This window comes from Chiroxiphia lanceolata, chromosome 31 (assembly GCF_009829145.1).
Source record: "Chiroxiphia lanceolata isolate bChiLan1 chromosome 31, bChiLan1.pri, whole genome shotgun sequence".
In the NCBI taxonomy this organism is placed as follows: Eukaryota; Metazoa; Chordata; class Aves; order Passeriformes; family Pipridae; genus Chiroxiphia; species Chiroxiphia lanceolata.
In genome coordinates, this window is record NC_045667.1 from 23,903 (window position 1) to 40,522 (window position 16,620).

Below are 16,620 nucleotides of genomic sequence, written 5' to 3' on the forward strand. Positions count from 1 at the left end.
CCTCTTCCTCAGCTTGACCTTTCTTCCTTTCCATTGTTCTTGACCCGCTCACTGAAGCTCGGAAAAGGCCCTGACTCCAGGCCTATTTCTCCTATTCAAATGTCTGCCTGATCCTGCTGTAGTCCTAATTTATTGCCTCTAGGCCTATTACATGTTCTTGTACTGTTCTCTTAAGCTTTTGGTCCAGTAAGTAGAACAGAACGGATACAGATCGTTTTAGATGTTGATAACTTGTTTGCAGGCCCAAATTTCTTAGTTAACTCTTTTGGGTCTAACCCCTTGTATCACTCCTAGGAAAGCTCCAGCAGGTGGGACACAGCCTTTCCAGCAGCATGCCAAGCCCTCAGCCTTCCTGGGGCCTTTCCCCTGCCCTGACAGCAGCAGCTTCCGTGTGCTGTCACCAGGTTACTCCTTTCAGCTGCTGGCATAGACAGGGCCCGGCTGTGCCAGCTGCTGTCCCATCCTGCGCTCAGCACGAGGGACGGGGCAGCCCAAAGAGAAGCCCCATTGCTGGAGTGAGCCCAGGCCCTCAGTTAGAGGGGATCTCCCAGTCCCTGTGACAGCCTGTTGGTCACAGCCTTGTGCTGGGCTGTCAGAGACCCTGCTCTGCCCCTTTCTGAGATGCCCCACGGCCTGAGGGACAGACACAGGGAGCTGTGTTCACAGAAGCACATCCCAGGGCTGCATTCCGGTGGTTTCCAAGGGGATGTGACTCTCAAAATGAAAGTGATCTCAAGACACTGTCCTTCCTGGCCTCTCTAGAAGTAGCTGATGGCATTTGTGCTCACTCTGATTCCTCTCTCCACACACACACACACACACAGTGTGAATGCTTCACTCTCTTCTTTACAGTGCAAATATGCTCATTTGATGTTCCTCCATGGGGGACAAACAATCCTTATGAGGTGGAGAGATAGACCAGTGCTGGGAACAGTGATTGCAAGGGACTGGTCTGTGATGAGTGCACTGGGGCCCCTTGAGCAGGGGGCCCAGAAAATAGGGTCACAGACCAGACTATTTTGGTCACTGTTGGTCCTTCAAGAGTATTCATGGAGGCCTGGCTGTGGAAGGGACAGGGTTGTGTGCCCCCATCCTGTACAGTCACCAACTTCAGCTCTTCAGTGGTGCTTTATGCAGCAGGAAACTTCCTGGAGGTTGTTCTTGGTAGCAACTTTGAAAGAACACTTGAGCCTTCAGGCACTGCCCTGAGGAGATCCCCTTTCCTTTTGGAGCTCGGTTCTGTCCCAGCAGTGCCCGTGGCCTGTCCCTGCCTGCATTGCAGGAGTGACACACAGCAGAACTGGGACCAAGCTGGCAGAGTACTCAGGCTTTACACCAGCAATCAGAGGTGGATCAGATCAGAGGGTGGAAGTTAAAGAGAGCAGCTCTGGAAGACCAAGTACTGTCGCTTCCTGGAAGATCTACCATGCCAGGAGTCTTTTCCTATCCATCCCTGCACACAGAACTGTCCCTGAAATTCAAAGAAAGGTCTCAGGAAAAAAAAGGTAAAGGATCTCAGGAAAAAAAAAAAAAAGACCCAAGGACCCTTTGTATTTTTAAACACAGAGACTGATTCAAAGAAATCCTTAAACAATATGTAAAGCACACTTTTATTATGACCAGGGGATACAGGGGGTTTCGCCCACCCGTGCATTCCACTGAGCGAAGAAGCACCTAAACCTTCAGGTGCTACCCCGAGGAGATCCCTTGGTAGGATGGAAATACTGTTACGGATGGTGGCTGTGCCACAGAAGTGCTAATTGCCTGTCCCTGCCTGCAGGCCAGAGGGTTGACACGCTACAGCCCTTAGACTTAAACTTCCAGAGCGCTCGGATCTTACACCAACAGCTCTGGAACAACCAAAGGCTGATGTTCCCTGGTCATGCTGCTGTGAGCAGCATGACAGAAATGATCCAAAATACAGGCGAAGAACTGCAAGGGTAAGTTGACCAATTGTGAGAAACAGGGAACATAGTCCCAGACACTGGTGGGGAATCCCTTTGGCCAAAAAGCCCCTTGATAAGGGACAGGCTTTTGAGACATGGAAGGGAAGGTTAGAGAAAGGGGTGTCTGGAGCGCTCAACGTGTTAAACGTAGGAAGAAGACCTCAAATGAGACAAAAATATCCGGATGCTTGATCTGGTGCTTTTCTGAAGACTTGCCTATCACTGTGAGTCCCTCACAAATTTGGGGGAACACCCAAATCTTCCAGTACTCTCCTAATGCTCTTCCAGCACCCAACAGTCCTCTATTTCCCTCCTTCTCTCTCAAAATAAAATTCCACCTCTTTTACTGCACCATGACTCTGTCTCGACCGGTGTCCCCAGTGATGTCACCAATGTCCCTGTGATGTCACTGATGTCCCCAGGGGAGGAATCTTCTTCCATATGCAATTGTTGGAGTCAGACTGACAGTTTCAGCACAGGGCTGAAAAAAGCAAACAACAGCCCATCTCCCCAGGAAAGGAAGACTGGAAGCTTTGGATTTGTAGTGCAGTTGGTGTGTCAACCTGGGGACTCCATGGGCACCAAGAGCTTTCTGTGCTGGCACCTTTGGGGTGGGAGGAATCTTTGTCCATATGCAATTTTGAGAGTCGGGCTGCCATTTGGGAGGTAGGCCTGAAAACAGGAAAGAACAGCCCTAATCTCCAGGAAAGAAAGACTGTAAGCTTTGGCTTTGTAGTGCACTTGGTGGACCAGGCTGGGCACTCCATGGTCAGCAAGAGCTTTCTGTGCTGGCACCTTTGTTCTCGGAGGAATCTTTGTTTGCATCCAATTTTGGGAGTCGGACTTTCAGTTGGGAGGCAGGGCTGAAAACAGGAAACAAAAGCCCTTATCCCTAGGAAAGAAAACCTGGAAGCTTTGGCTTTGTGTTCCTGTTGGTTTGTCAGCCAGGACACTCTATTGGCAACAAGAGCTTTATGTGCTGGCACCTTTGATCTGGGAGGAATCTTTGTTTGTATGCAATTCTGGGAATCGGGTTGTCAGTTGGGAGGCACGGTTGAAAACAGGAAACAACAGCCTTTATCCCCAGGAAAGAGAGCCTGGAAACTTTGGCTTTGTGGTGCAGTTGGTGGGTAGGTTGGGCTCTCCATGAGCAGTAAGAGCTTTCTGTGTTGCCACCTTTGGTGTGGGAGGAATCATTGTCCATATGCAATTTTGGGAGTCTGGTTTGCAGTTTAGAGGCAGGGTTGAAAACAGGAAACAAAAGCTGTTATCCCCAGGACAGAAAGCCTGGAAGCCTTGGCTTTGTGGTGCACTTAGTGGGCAAGCCTGGGCACTCCATGAACAGCAAGAGCTTTCTGTGCTGACACCTTTGTTCTGGGAGGAATCTTCGTTCGTATGCAATTTTGGGACTCGGGTTGGCAGCTGGGAGGCAGGTCTGAAAACAGGAAAGAACAGTCCTTATCCCCAGGAAAGAAACTCTGCAAGCTCTGCCTTTGTGGTGAAGTTGGTTTGTAAGCCTGGGCACTCTATTGCCCGGAAGATATTTCTGTGCTGGCACCTTTGGTGTGGGAGGAATCTCTGTTTGTATGCAAGTTTCGGAATAGTGTCGTAGGGTACCTTTCGGAGGCCTTGGTCCTTGGGGGAAGAAAGACACGTGACGCACACACACTAGGATGATGGGACCCTAGGATGAGGAGCCAGAGAGATGTCTGCCTGCTCAGCGCAGCAGGCAGCTTTTTATTAAATTCTCTAACTTCTACTTTCCCACACATATAACATAAACATACTCTTACAACACCACCCCGGAATGTGGCACCTGCACTCAGCCACAGAGCTCAAGGCTGTGTCCATGGGAACTATCTAATGAGCTCCACTGCTCCCATGGAAAACGACCCAACACTTTATAATATTCCAAACCCCTCAAACTTCAGTTGTGGGGCTGTGACTTCACCCCACAATTCCCCCCTATTCTGTAGTTGTGCAGCAAAGACTACCCGTATCGTATCCTGCAGGGTCTTTTGCTGGAACGACACTAGACAAGGCTGCATCAGCAACACAACTACAAACACCAACTTTTTAGATGTACAAGGCCCCCCTACTGGCTGTGCAAGGATTCCTGGTTAGATTCTATCTCCACACAGAAGAAACTCTCTGGTAGGGAGTTGACAAGGTGCACTCACTGCTGGAGTACTCCAAGTCGGATTCTTACCGACACCAGAAGGAACTATTTTTATAGAAAGACGATTCAGGGAACACATCCCGTACCATAGACTCACCAGGTACTCGTTCCATATCATAACCTACACGATGATTAAAATACACACAGTCTTTACAGTGACTCTAAAATACCTAACTTTTGAAGTGGAGTGTTAACAGACAACACATCATCCGAGCTATCAACAGGATCAAGACAGTATGACAGTCCCGTTTCAATAAGTCATGCTGTCGGACAACATCCTGCACCAGGAGAGATGCTTCCGTGTCACCCAGAGGAACACCAACAAGACAGGTGTGAAATGGCTACTCTGGATGCGCTAGTGATGCACAAAAGGTCGTGTGATTCAGTTTCTTCATTAGAGTCACCCAGACGTTTCGACTATGCCATGGAGTGAACTTTGGCAGGTCAGGAACTGCACTGATGACTTCCAGGACCAACAGCAGGACGTACATACCGCGCAGGTATTCAGCGAGGACTATTATCTGTAGAGACAAACATATCCCTTTCCCCAAGTTATCAAGTCATGTGGATCAGACCATTGACCAGAGACAAGTTCTGCATCTGCATGCTGTGCTCTGTCCTCAGCTCTCACAGGGACCACAAGATTATCAGTTTGGAGGAGGCTTTTTACCAAGCACAGCATATTTTTCCTAAAACTCTAAAAGAAGGTAAATAAAGACAATTGCCAGAGAAGGTCAAAAGGTTTGAGACTTACAGAGCTTTGTCTAGCCTAGAGGCTGAGAGGGTTATCCCCTCATTCCCCCTTTCTGTTCTTGAAGCAATTGCTTCAGGGCACCATACACTCTCTCCACAATAACGTATCCTGTAGAAGAATGTGAAATAGCCGTAACATGAGTGATCCTCCACGAAGCAAAGAAAATTTGGACAGATTTACAGACACAAGACAGTTTATTGTTCGTCCGCACTTGAGCGGGTGCTCCAGATGTAGCAAAAGCACAACGGAAGTGTTTAATGACATCATGGCTTTTTTGTCTAGTATGTGCATTAGCAACCACCACATGGGAAAACATGTCAGTGGACACATGGACATGCTTTTAAATTACCAAATTCATTGACATGAGTGTCATCCGATTGCCACATCTGTAAGGCTTTAAGGCCTCGAGGGTTAGCACCACAATAGACAGGAGTATAGGCATTATGACAATCTGGACAAGAGTATAGGCATCATGACAGTCTGGACAAGAGGCAACAATTAAGCGAGCAATAGAATGAGTCAAGCCAAATCGACTTCTGAAAGCTTCTGCACCTTGATATAAAAAAAATCTAATGAGACAACACAGTTTGTTGGTGAATGTTAGGAACAAGTCTCAAAGCAACAGCAAAAGCAAGAGCATCTGTTTAGGCAGATGTGAAGAAACCTGGCAAAGAGGTATGACTACAAACGTAGCACAAAATAAGGAACAGGCCTCTGCAAAAGAGTTCTCCAGAGTTCAGACAAAACTTGAAAAATAAGACCTGGAGATGGACAATACAACATCGCCTGATCGAGTTGCTGTAATAAATTAACAATATATGCAGAATCAGTAATAACATTTAAAGACCGATTAGGAAATAACTGAAAAGCAAGAGTTACAGCTCGATGTTCCACAATTTGAAGAGAATCCTTTTGATGAACAATTTGATGTTGCCATCCACATTCTGCTTTCCACGCTACCGCAGCTTCATTTGTCTTCCTCGAGTCATCCGCAAGGACTATAAGGCCATCGAGGGGCTCTGTGCTGCATAGTGTTTTTGTCCAACTGGAATTTCCCTAAAAAAAACTTAAGAAGGGGATGTAAAGGTAAATGATAAGAAATTTGGCCGTGGAACCCAGCTAAAGCGGCCTGCAATTCATGTTTGTCTCCCAGGCACCATTCAGAGTAACAAGATTGTACAGGTACAACAATACGAGGTGGATTTCTGCCAGTACATTCTACGCACCTTTTTCTAACCTCAATGATGATTTGAGCTATGAGCTCAAACAATCCAGGAGCGGTTTTTTGAACCCGATAAGGCAAAAATAGCCACTCTATGATGTGCAGTAGATCAGACCAATGGTCAAACCACTGTACCAATGCCCCAAAAGGAACATTGTGATCTACAAAAATAAAAAATTAGACAATTTGACAATGATCAATTCGTGAAACAAATTTAGAATGTAAAGCCTGCCCTACTTACTGGATGGTTTGAACTGCTCTTTTAGTCAGTTCCCTTGGTTTCCGAGGATTGTCAGAATGTTTGAATTGGTCAAATTTGCCAATTCCAAATAGGACCTAACCCAATTCAAAGACCCTAATAGCTTCTATACGTCAGTAAGAGTTTTGACATCAATATCCAATTGAACTGGCTGAGGAATAACTGCTTTCCGTGTAATTCTGAACCCTAAATACTTCCAGGGTTCCTCTCGCTGCACCTTCTCAGGGGCAACTACTAGGCCAAAGGATTGTAGACTCTTTCTGGTTTCAGCTTCCAACACACCCAACTGATCCTCAGTGGCCACAGCCAGCAGAAATACTACCTATATAATGACAACAAAAGACAGCAAGAAAATTACAGGAGATAATGTTGGAATCATAAACCACTGACAAATTATAGGAATATTTTCATTTCTTGGGAGAGGGTTTTCTATGTATAACACTTGTAAGGTTCTGCACGATCAATAGATGGAACTGAAAATGCAATTTTTTCTCTATAACTGGAGTCTAACTGGATTGTGAAAAAACAACCTGTCAAATTAATAATAACAATGGGTTATTCAACAGGAAGCATAGAAGGGGTCAATAAAACAATGTTGACATGGTAACCATGACTGCACCAACCTGTCTGAGATCATGCAACAGTCTTCATTTCACAGATTTTTTCTTTATCACAAAGACAGGGGTGATTAAAGGATTCTGAGATGGTTCAATGTGATCAGCATCAAGTTGCTCTTTAACAAGCTGTTGCAGAGTCAACAGCTGTTCTGTAGGTATGAGCCACTGCTGAACAAGATCTGTACGTTGTAAAAGAAAATTCTGAGCAGTACCTCCCAGTCTCACAACCCAAACCCCTGGCGTGACCACAGGTCAGGAGGCCGGCCAGGATGTCCGTGCAATGATAGTTACGTCAGGTCCCGAGTGCAGAAGTTCGTCCGCCTGGACAACTGACAGCCAGTTTCAAGTATCGTAGAGAGTACAGGTCAGCTGTGGACATTGTGCAGAGATCGACACTGACCAAAAGACTTGTGGTGCATCAGTAGAACCAAATCTTCCATCCTGACACTCACGAGGCTCTGCTTGGGGAACACAACTCACAAAAGGTACAAGTTGAGCTATTTGTGTCCCTTTAGGAATTCTCACTGGAGGATAAGTTGTGGAGACCATAGCACAAATCTGCCTCGTATAGTTAGCATCAATGAGTGCAACATGAACAAAAAATCCCAAAATCCAGCAATTGGGCTACTAGAATGGCTGATTAACAAGACACTTAACCCACGCTGCCTTCGTACAGTGCTAAACACCCACCAGTCAGATTATGTGATCAATATGTCTGGTATAGAACAAGCAGCAGTCACAAGCATTGAGGACATTTTTCTGAGAACACAGCTGCCATAGGCAGGGAACGTCCCAAGGATGAAGGACTAGCTGTTTCACGATGAATATTGCCACCAGTTGCCGCATGAAAGGAACCCCAAAGAGAAGACACAAGGACTCCCTGAAATGACATCGCAGCCCTGGCCACACTGATCAACATAACTGGTGTACTCAGGTCTCCAATCAGGAGGCCTAGAGACGCACTATCTATAACGCTGTTGATGTTTCTGAGAAAGGACGCAGGATGGCCCTGACAGGGCCCCCCCGCAACAGGTTGATCAAGCAGGGCAGCAACATTGACAACCCTTGATTTAAACCCTGGAAAACACAGAAAAGCTCAAACGACTCTGCCTCCTACACAACCCTCACAGCTACAGCTCATGGGCAGCACGACACATGAAAAAAGAGCAGCACCAGTGGAAAGGCTCCACCTGAGATTTAACCTCTATAAACCTCTGAAACAAGATTGAAATAGAACACCAAATTTGTGTAAGAATCTCTTATTTAACTTCAGTCCTGATCAAATGGCTAACCAGACAGGGTTAGTCTTGAAATAACTAAAACCTCACCAGTTTTCATAAGAGTGGAATTACTCATGGTGGGAATTTGTAGAGTTCATATACCATCCAGAACAAGGACTCACTATGGTTCAACAGAATCATGTTACACATCTCTGTAAAATCTTGACACCGGCAGAAAGTATTTTTGAGTTTACACAGTTACACATTCATGTAGCTTTTCTCTTTCACACAATCTTTTTCCAATCATACATAGGTGGCCACCTCAGTCATCCATCATTCACACACACATTGTAAGGTGTTATTGGCTGTGTAGTTCTCATCAGTCTTATAACTTAAAGGGAATTTAAGGTATATTTGCTAATATTAACTTGTAAATCTTGTACAACTCTCCATGCAAAAGACAAATACGACAGGAACGGACAGGATATTACCTTGGAAATTTTCAACCTTTTTCATAGAGCAAGGACACTCTATCTGTCATAAGGGCAACAGAACCACTTCTGCAAGAGGCAGGACTACCCCCTTTTGTCTTCCCTTCTTCACCTTTTACCGCCCTCTGCCCCCCTGTGTCTCCTGCTTCTCTTGAGCACTCGGCCCCCCTGGAAGTAAGTGTTGCTTCGTTGAGGGAGCTTTCACTAGCATTTGTTGGAGGACTGGGGAGAGGGAGGGAGGGAGGGGGAGGAGGGGGAACAGAGGTTGGGTTCTTTCGGAGAAAAATCAGGAAGAGAAGTCAAATTACCTTTGCTCTCCTTATGTCACAAGCTAGCTACATGGTCCGCTGAGAAAGAACGATACATAGGAGGGAAGGAACAGCTGCAGATGGACACGTTCCGGGGAGGGGGGTGGGGGTGGGGGGTGTAGAACAGGGGAGAACACAGACAGCCCCCCCACTGCACCGCCTAGCACCATGGCCGCCACTGCCAAGGCCGCGCTGCCCAGAACCAGCGCCAAACAGGGCATGGTTCTGCCCAAGGTTGGTGCCGTGGGCGCTGGGCAGGGAGTTACCTCTGCGCATGGCCCCTGGCTCTGCAACCCCCCCCACCGCACTGACCGGGGCCACGCACGGCACCGTGACCGCGCACACTGCCGCTGCCAATGCCACTGGCCCACCATGCCGGGGCCAGGGCCAGGGCCAGGGCCGGGACCGCTCCACCTGGTGCCGGCGCCTGGGACTGCAGCCGGTACCAGTCCGCCGGCACCCAGAGCCGCAACCGCTGCCGCCGGGGCTGCACCACAGCTGCCGCTGCCCGCGCGGGCAGAGATGGACTCGGTGGCGCTGAAGCCCGACCCGGGGCCACCCCACATACACCCACACCGGGCGGACCAGACACGACACCGTCCGGAGGAGACGTAGAAAGCTCCTCAAGGTGAAAACCAGTCACCGTGTCCACAAGATAGTCTCCCGGTCCATCAGCAGTACATTCATGCCGTAGCTGTCCTTGATTATCTTGGACAAGTACTGCCGAATCGCTAGCAGCGCGTCCATCTTGGCGGGGCCGCTTGGTTGCCCCGGGCCCCACTCTGCAACCTCCAGTCCCACTTCGGTTCCCTTCAGCTCCGTCCGGCCCCTCTTCTTTAGCTCTCTAATGTCCTCCCAGGCAAAGCAGCCTCTCTCCCATTCCGGAGACATAAAAGTAACAAGCGACATAACTTAGCTTCGTCAGTCTAACACCGAAACACCGTAACAAAGCTTTTCAGGTGATAAACACACGCCTTTCATTTGCATGCATGGTCTACCCCCATGGCGACTAGGAAAAAGTTCTCAGGAGCTCACCTGCGCCTTACCAAGCACCAGATGCACCCAGGCTCTCCGAGCAACTTGTGCCTTCCAAGCGTGGTAGAAACACTTGCCTGGAAGGGTAGAAAATAATCAGATCCAGATCCTGCAGCACGCCCCGCTGCTTTAACAGGTCCTGAGCACCTTTGTTCTGGGAGGAATCTTCATCCGTATGCAATTTTGAGAGTCGGGCTGGCAGTTGGGAAAAAGGTCTGAAAAGAGGAAACAACAGCCCTAATCGCCAGGAAAGAAAGCCTGGAAGCTTTGTTTTTGTGGTGCAGTTGGTGGACCAGCCTGGGCACTCCATGAGCATCAACAGCTTTCTGTGTTGGCACCTTTGGGGTGGAAGGAATCTTTCTTTGATGGTAATTTTGGGAGTCGGGCTGGCAGTTGGGAGGCAGGTCTGAAAACAGGAAACAACAGCCCTTATCGCCAGGAAAGAAAGCCTTGAAACTTTGGCTTTGTGGTGCAGTTGGTGGGTCAGGCTGGGCACTCTATGGGCAGCAAGAGCTTTCTGTGCTGGCACCATTGTTCTGGGAGGAATCTTTCTTTGTATGTAATTTTGAAAGTCAGGTTGACAGTTTGGAGGTAGGGTTGAAAACAGGAAGAAACAGCGCTTATCCCCAGGAAACAAATCCTGGAAGCTTTGGTTTTGTGGTGCAGTTGGTTGGCCTGGCTTGGAACTCCATGAACACCAAGAGCATTCTGTGCTTGAACCTTTGGTGTTAGAGGAATCTTCGTCCCTATGCAATTTTTGGAGTCAGGCTGGCAGTTGGGAGGAAGGTCTGAAAACAGGAAACAACAGCCCACCTCCCAGGAAAGAAAACCAGGAATCTTTGGTTTGGTGGTTCAGTTGGTTTGTCAGCCTGGAGACTCCATTGGCAGTAAGAACTTTCTGTGCTGGCACCTTTGGTGTGGGAGGAATCATCGTCCATATGCAATGTTGGGAGTCAGGCTGTCAGTTGTGAGGCAAATCTGAAAACAAGAAACGAGAGTCCATATCCTCAAGAAAGAAAGACTGGAAGATTTGGCTTTGTGGTGCACTTGGTGGACAAACCTAGGCACTCCATGGGTAGCAAGAGCTTTCTGTACTGACACCTTTGGTGTGGGAGGAATCTTTGCTTGTATGCAATTTCGGGAGTTGGGTTGGCAGTTGGGAGGCAGGTCTGAAAACAGGAAACAACAGCCCTTATCAACAGGAAAGGAAGACTGGAAACTTTGGCTCTGTGGTGCGGTTGGTAGGCAAGCCTAGGAACTCTACGGGCAGTAAAGCTTTCTGTACTGGCACCTTTGGGGTGGAAGGAATCTTTGTCCATATGCAATTTTTGGAGTCGGGCTGGCAGTTGGGAGGAAGGTCTGAAAACAGGAAATAACAGCCCATATCGCCAGGAAGGAAAGCCTGGAAGCTTTGGCTCTGTGGTGCACTTGGTGGGCCAGCCTGGGCACTCCATGGGCAGCAAGAGCTTTCTGTGCTGGAAACATTAGACTGGGGGGAATCTTTATTTTTATGCAATTTTGGGAGTCAGGTTTGCAGTTGGGAGGCACGGATCAAAACAGAAAACAACAGCACATATCCCAAGGAAAAAAGCTTGTAAGCTTTGGTTTTGTGGTGCAGTTGGTGGGTCAACCTGGGCACTCCATGGGCAGCAAGAGTTTTCTGTGCTGGCACCTTTGGGGAGGGAGGAATCATCGTCCATATGAAATGTTGGGAGTCAGGCTGTCAGTTGGGAGGCAGGTCTGAAAACAGGAAACGACAGCCTCCAGGCTCTTGGGTGCCAACCCATAAGTTGGAGGGTGAATGCCCTTCCCCCCTGCCCCCCGCCTGCGACCCCGTAAGGAGCTCACACAAACCACCAGGGAGGGATGGACGAAAGAGGAAGTTTATTGTGGGGTAGGCTTTTAGGAGGGTCAAAAGGGAACCAATCACAAGTTCAGGATCACATAGAAAAAACCAATCAGGTAAAAAGTCAGCAGCCAATAGGAAGGGGTTAACAAGGACCAATGAGAAGCACCTCAGGACACCTTCCCAGGACACTCCTGTATGGGAGACAAGTCCCTCACAGGGGGTGTCGGGAAAAGGGAGCAATGACTTTGCAAAAAAGCAAAAGCCATTTTGAAACCTGTTTAAACCACAATAAAAACTTCTGTTTCTATAACATTTGAGCTGTTTTCTTTTTCTTCACTAGTCCATCTCTGACAGGACTTCTTCCATCCTATATATGGCAAATCCATTGCCACAGGCAGCAAACGTTTCTGTACTGGCACCTTTGGGGTGGGAGGAATCTTGGTCCGTATGCAATTTTATGGTGTAGTTCATGTGTCAGCCTGGAGACTCCATTGGCAGCAAGAGTTTTCTGTAATGGTCTCTTTGTTGTGGGAGGAATCCTCGTCCGTATGCAATTTTGGGAGTCGGGCTGTCAGTTGGGAGGCAGGGTTGAAAACAGAAAACAGAAAAAGTTGGTGGGCCAGGCTTGGCACTCCATGAACCGAAAGAGCTTTGTGTGCTGGCACCTTTTTTCTGGGAGGAATCTTCATCCATATGCAATTTTGAGAGTCGGGCTGGCAGTTGGGAAAAAGGTCTGAAAAGAGGAAACAACAGCCCTAATCGCCAGGAAAGAAAGTCTGTAAGCTTTGTTTTTGTGGTGCAGTTGGTGGACCAGCCTGGGCACTCCATGAGCATCAATAGCTTTCTGTGCTGGCACCTTTGGGGTGGAAGGAATCTTCGTCCATATGCAATTTTGGGAGTCGGGCTGGCAGTTGGGAGGCAGGACTGAAAAGAGGAAACAATAGCCCTAATCGCCAGGAAAGAAAGCCTGGAAGCTTTGGCTTGGTGGTGCACTTGGTCGGCCTGGCTTGGAACTCCATGAACACCAAGAGCATTCTGTACTTGAACCGTTGGTGTGAGAGGAATCTTTGTCCGTATACAATTATAGGAGTCAGGTTGTCAGTTGGGAGGCAGGTCTGAAAACAGGAAACAACTGCCCACCTCCTAGGAAAGAAAGCCTGGAAGCTTTGGTTTTGTGGTTCAGTTGGTTTGTCAGCCTGGAGACTCGATTGGCAGCAAGAGCTTTCTGTACTGGCACCTTTGGGGTGGGAGGAATCTTTGTTTGTATATAGTTTTGAGAGTCAGGCTGTCAGTTGGGAGGCAGGGCTGAAAGCAGGAAACAACCGCCCTTATCACCACGAAAGAAAGACTGGAAACTTTGGCTTTGCGGTAAAGTTGGTTTGCCAGCCTTGGTACTTTATTGGCAGCAAGAGATTTCTGTGCTGGCACCTTTGGGGTGGGAGGAATCCTCGTCCATATGCAATTTTGGGAGTCAGCCTGGCAGTTGGGAGTCAGGTCTGAAAACAGGAAACAACAGCCCTTATCAACAGGAAAGGAAGACTGAAAACTTTGACTCTGTGGTGCAGTTGATAGGCAAGCCTAGGAACTCTATGGGTAGCAAAGCTTTCTGTGCTGGCACCTTTGGGGTGGGAGGAATCTTCGTCCATATGCAATTTTGGGAGTCAGCCTGGCAGTTGGGAGACAGACCTGAAAACAGGAAACAACAGCCCTTATCGCCAGGAAAGAAAGACTGGAAGCTTTGGTTTGGTGGTGCAGTTGGTGGAACAGCCTGGGGACTACATGGGCAGCAAGAGCTTTCTGTACTGGCACCTTTGTTCTGGGAGGAATCTTCATCCATATGCAATTTTGGGAGTCGGGCTGGCAGTTGAATGGCAGGACTGAATACAGGAAACAACAGCCCTTATCGCCAGGAAAGAAAGCCTGGAAACTTTGGTTTTGTGGTGCAGCTGGTGTGTCAGTCTCGGCACTCCATGGGCAGCAAGAGCTTTCTATGCTGGCACCTTTGGTGTGGGAGGAATCCTTGTTTCTATGCAATTTAGGGAGTCGGGTTGGCAGCAGATAGACAGATCTGAAAAAATCAAACAACAGCCCACCTCCCAGGAAAGAAAGCCTGGAAGCTTTGGCTTGGTGGTGCAGTTGGTCAAGCAGCTTGGGGACTCCTTGAGCAGCAAGAGCTTTCTGTGCTGGCACCTTTCGTCTGGCAGGAATTTTTGTATGCAATTTTGGGAGTCGAGCTGACAGTTGGGAGGTAGGTCTGAAAACAGGAAAGAACAGCCCTTATCGCCAGGAAAGAAAGCCTGGAAGCTTTGACTTTGTGGTGTACTTGGTCGGCCTGGCTTGGCACTCCATGAACACCAAGAGCATTCTGTGCTTGAACCTTTGGTGTGGGAGGAATCTTTGTCCATATGCAATTCTGGGAGTCGGTCTGTCAGTTGGGAGGCAGACCTGAAAACAGGAAACAGCAGCCCACCTCCCAGGAAAGAAAGCCTGGAAGCCTTGGCTTGGTGGTTCAGTTGGTTTGTCAGCCTGGAGACTCCATTGGCAGCAAGAGCTTTCTGGGCTGGCGCCTTTGGTTTTGTGGTGCAGTTGTTGGGCCAGGCTTGGCACTCCATGAACAGCAAGAGTTTTGTGTGCTGGCACCTTTGTTCTGGGAGGAATCTTCATCCATATGCAATTTTGAGAGTCGGGCTGGCAGTTGGGAAGAAGGTCTGAAAACAGGAAATAACAGCCCATATCGCCAGGAAGGAAAGCCTGGAAGCTATGGTTTTGTGGTGAAGTTGGTGGGTCAGCCTGGGCACTTCAGGTACAGCAATAACTTTCTGTGCTGACACCTTTGGTGTGGGAGGATTCTTCATCTGTATGCAATTTTGGGAGTTGGGCTGGTAGGTTGGAGGCAGATCTGAAAAAGTTAAACAACAGTCATTACGCCAGGCAAGAAAGACTGGAGGATTTCATTTTCTGGTGTACTTGGTGGGTCAGCCTGGGCACTCTATGGACTCTATGGAAAGCAACAGCTTTCTGTGCTGACACCTCTGGTGTGGGAGGAATCTTCATCCGTATGCAATTTTGAGAATAGGGTTGGCAGTTGGGAGGCAGGAGTGAAAGCAGGAAACAACAGCCCTTATCCCCAGGAAAGAAAGACTGGAAGCTTTAGCTTGGTGGTTCAGTTAGTTTGTCAGTATGGGTAATCTATTGGCAGTAAGAGCTTTGTGTGCTGGCACCTTTGATGTTGGAGGAATCTTTGCCCGTATACAATTTTGGGAGTCTGGCTGGCAGTTGAAAGGCAGGACTGAAAACAGGAAACAACACCCCTTTTTGCTAAAAATGAGCTGCTTCAAACTGAGGTTGACCACCTTCAAAGTCTTGTTGCACCAGAGTGCAGAGAGAAAACTGTTGCTAAAAAAACAGGCTCCTGCTTTGGTCAGGCAACTTCATAAAACAGTGTCTTACCCTGGCATTGAGACTTGGGAAAACACAGAGAACCCTGATTCTAAGTCTGAGGAGAGACAGAAACCAGGAGACTTTGAAGTTCAACTGATCTTTCTACAGTCTCCCAGCTTTCCTCACATTAATGAAAATTGGCTCATTGAGGATAATGAGGATGCAGCTTCTGCTCTGGGGAATTCTAAGCATTCTGGGGTCGGTAAGACAACCTGGTAAGTAACACTTGAGTGAATGGGGGGTTATCTTGGGGGCTTGTTTCCTTTCTCTTTTCTGTCTCTCGGTTTCTCATTTTGTTTGCTACTTTCTTTGGAATAAATGTTGTTTTGTTCAGCTTTCAACTGTGTACTGGTTTCAGTTTTGGCAATCTCCCTGCTACACGCAGACATAACAAACAAATGACAGCATCAGCAGATGCCTTTCCATTCCTTTTTCCCTTCCCATTCCCCGTTCCTCTTCCCTTCCTATTCCCACAGCCAACACACTATTTCACTTCTCACTTGAACAAAGCTCTTTTCTCCTTCAAGCCCCTCAAAGGCACCAAGGCCACATAGGAGGCCACACACAAACAGTACTCCTCTTCCCACTTGACAACCCCTTCCCCCTCACTGTTCTACAGGGAACACCATGAATCTGCTCACAGAGGCCTCTTGTTTCCCATCAGCAGCACAGCACAAGGAGCTAATGGAACTCAAGCCTTAGGCCACAAGTACTGACAGCGAGGAAACTTTGGGAGCAAACTAATGCTGCTAACATGGACCCAGCTGAATCCAGCACATGATCACAGAATCCAAGAGTCCTTCAGCTTGGAAAAGACCTCCAATCTCATTGAGTCTTGTGCAGCCCCTCCCCGACCGCCTGCAGGGACTGGATGATGCTTTGCACAAACACCAAAAGGAATATTGTGAAAGCCACGGCCTGCAGGAGGACACAGAGAAGGGTTTGGGTTTGGCTGGGCCTTGGCTGGGGCTGGGAAGGAGGGAGCTGGCGCTGGGGGAGCGGGGACGGGAGCCTCGGGGATGTGGCGCAGCAAGGACAGGGGCCCAGGCAGCTGGCAGGCGGCAAGACCTCACCCCCTGCCCCAACAGCAGCACCGGGCCCTGCCCAAGGCGCTCCTGCCAGGGGCTGGGCCCTGCAGGCAGGGGCAGAACCCACTCCCTGGGGCGGCCTTGCTGCCCCGGCCCTCGTCCGGCCCAGCCTCTCCCTGTGTGCGCTCCCCACAGCACAGGCTGCACTGGGCAGCATCCCAGTGGCCTTCGGGCCAGAGGGAAGGGGAAGGAGATCCCCCCAAATCCATCC

At 48.7% G+C, this 16,620-nt stretch overlaps 2 long non-coding RNA genes across 2 annotated transcripts in view; both read left to right on the forward strand.

The window, feature by feature from the left end:
* Positions 1–15,263, forward strand: part of LOC116779890 — a 32,134-nt gene extending 16,871 nt beyond the window's left edge. Inside the window, exon 2 of the long non-coding RNA XR_004354238.1 lies at positions 15,225–15,263. This is a non-coding gene — a long non-coding RNA (uncharacterized LOC116779890). The remainder of the gene's footprint in view (positions 1–15,224) is intronic.
* LOC116779888 lies at positions 758–15,070 on the forward strand. Its single transcript, XR_004354236.1, has 3 exons — positions 758–1,241; positions 12,530–12,535; positions 15,060–15,070. It is a non-coding gene; the product is annotated as an uncharacterized LOC116779888 (long non-coding RNA).
* Positions 15,264–16,620: the final 1,357 nt, after the last annotated feature.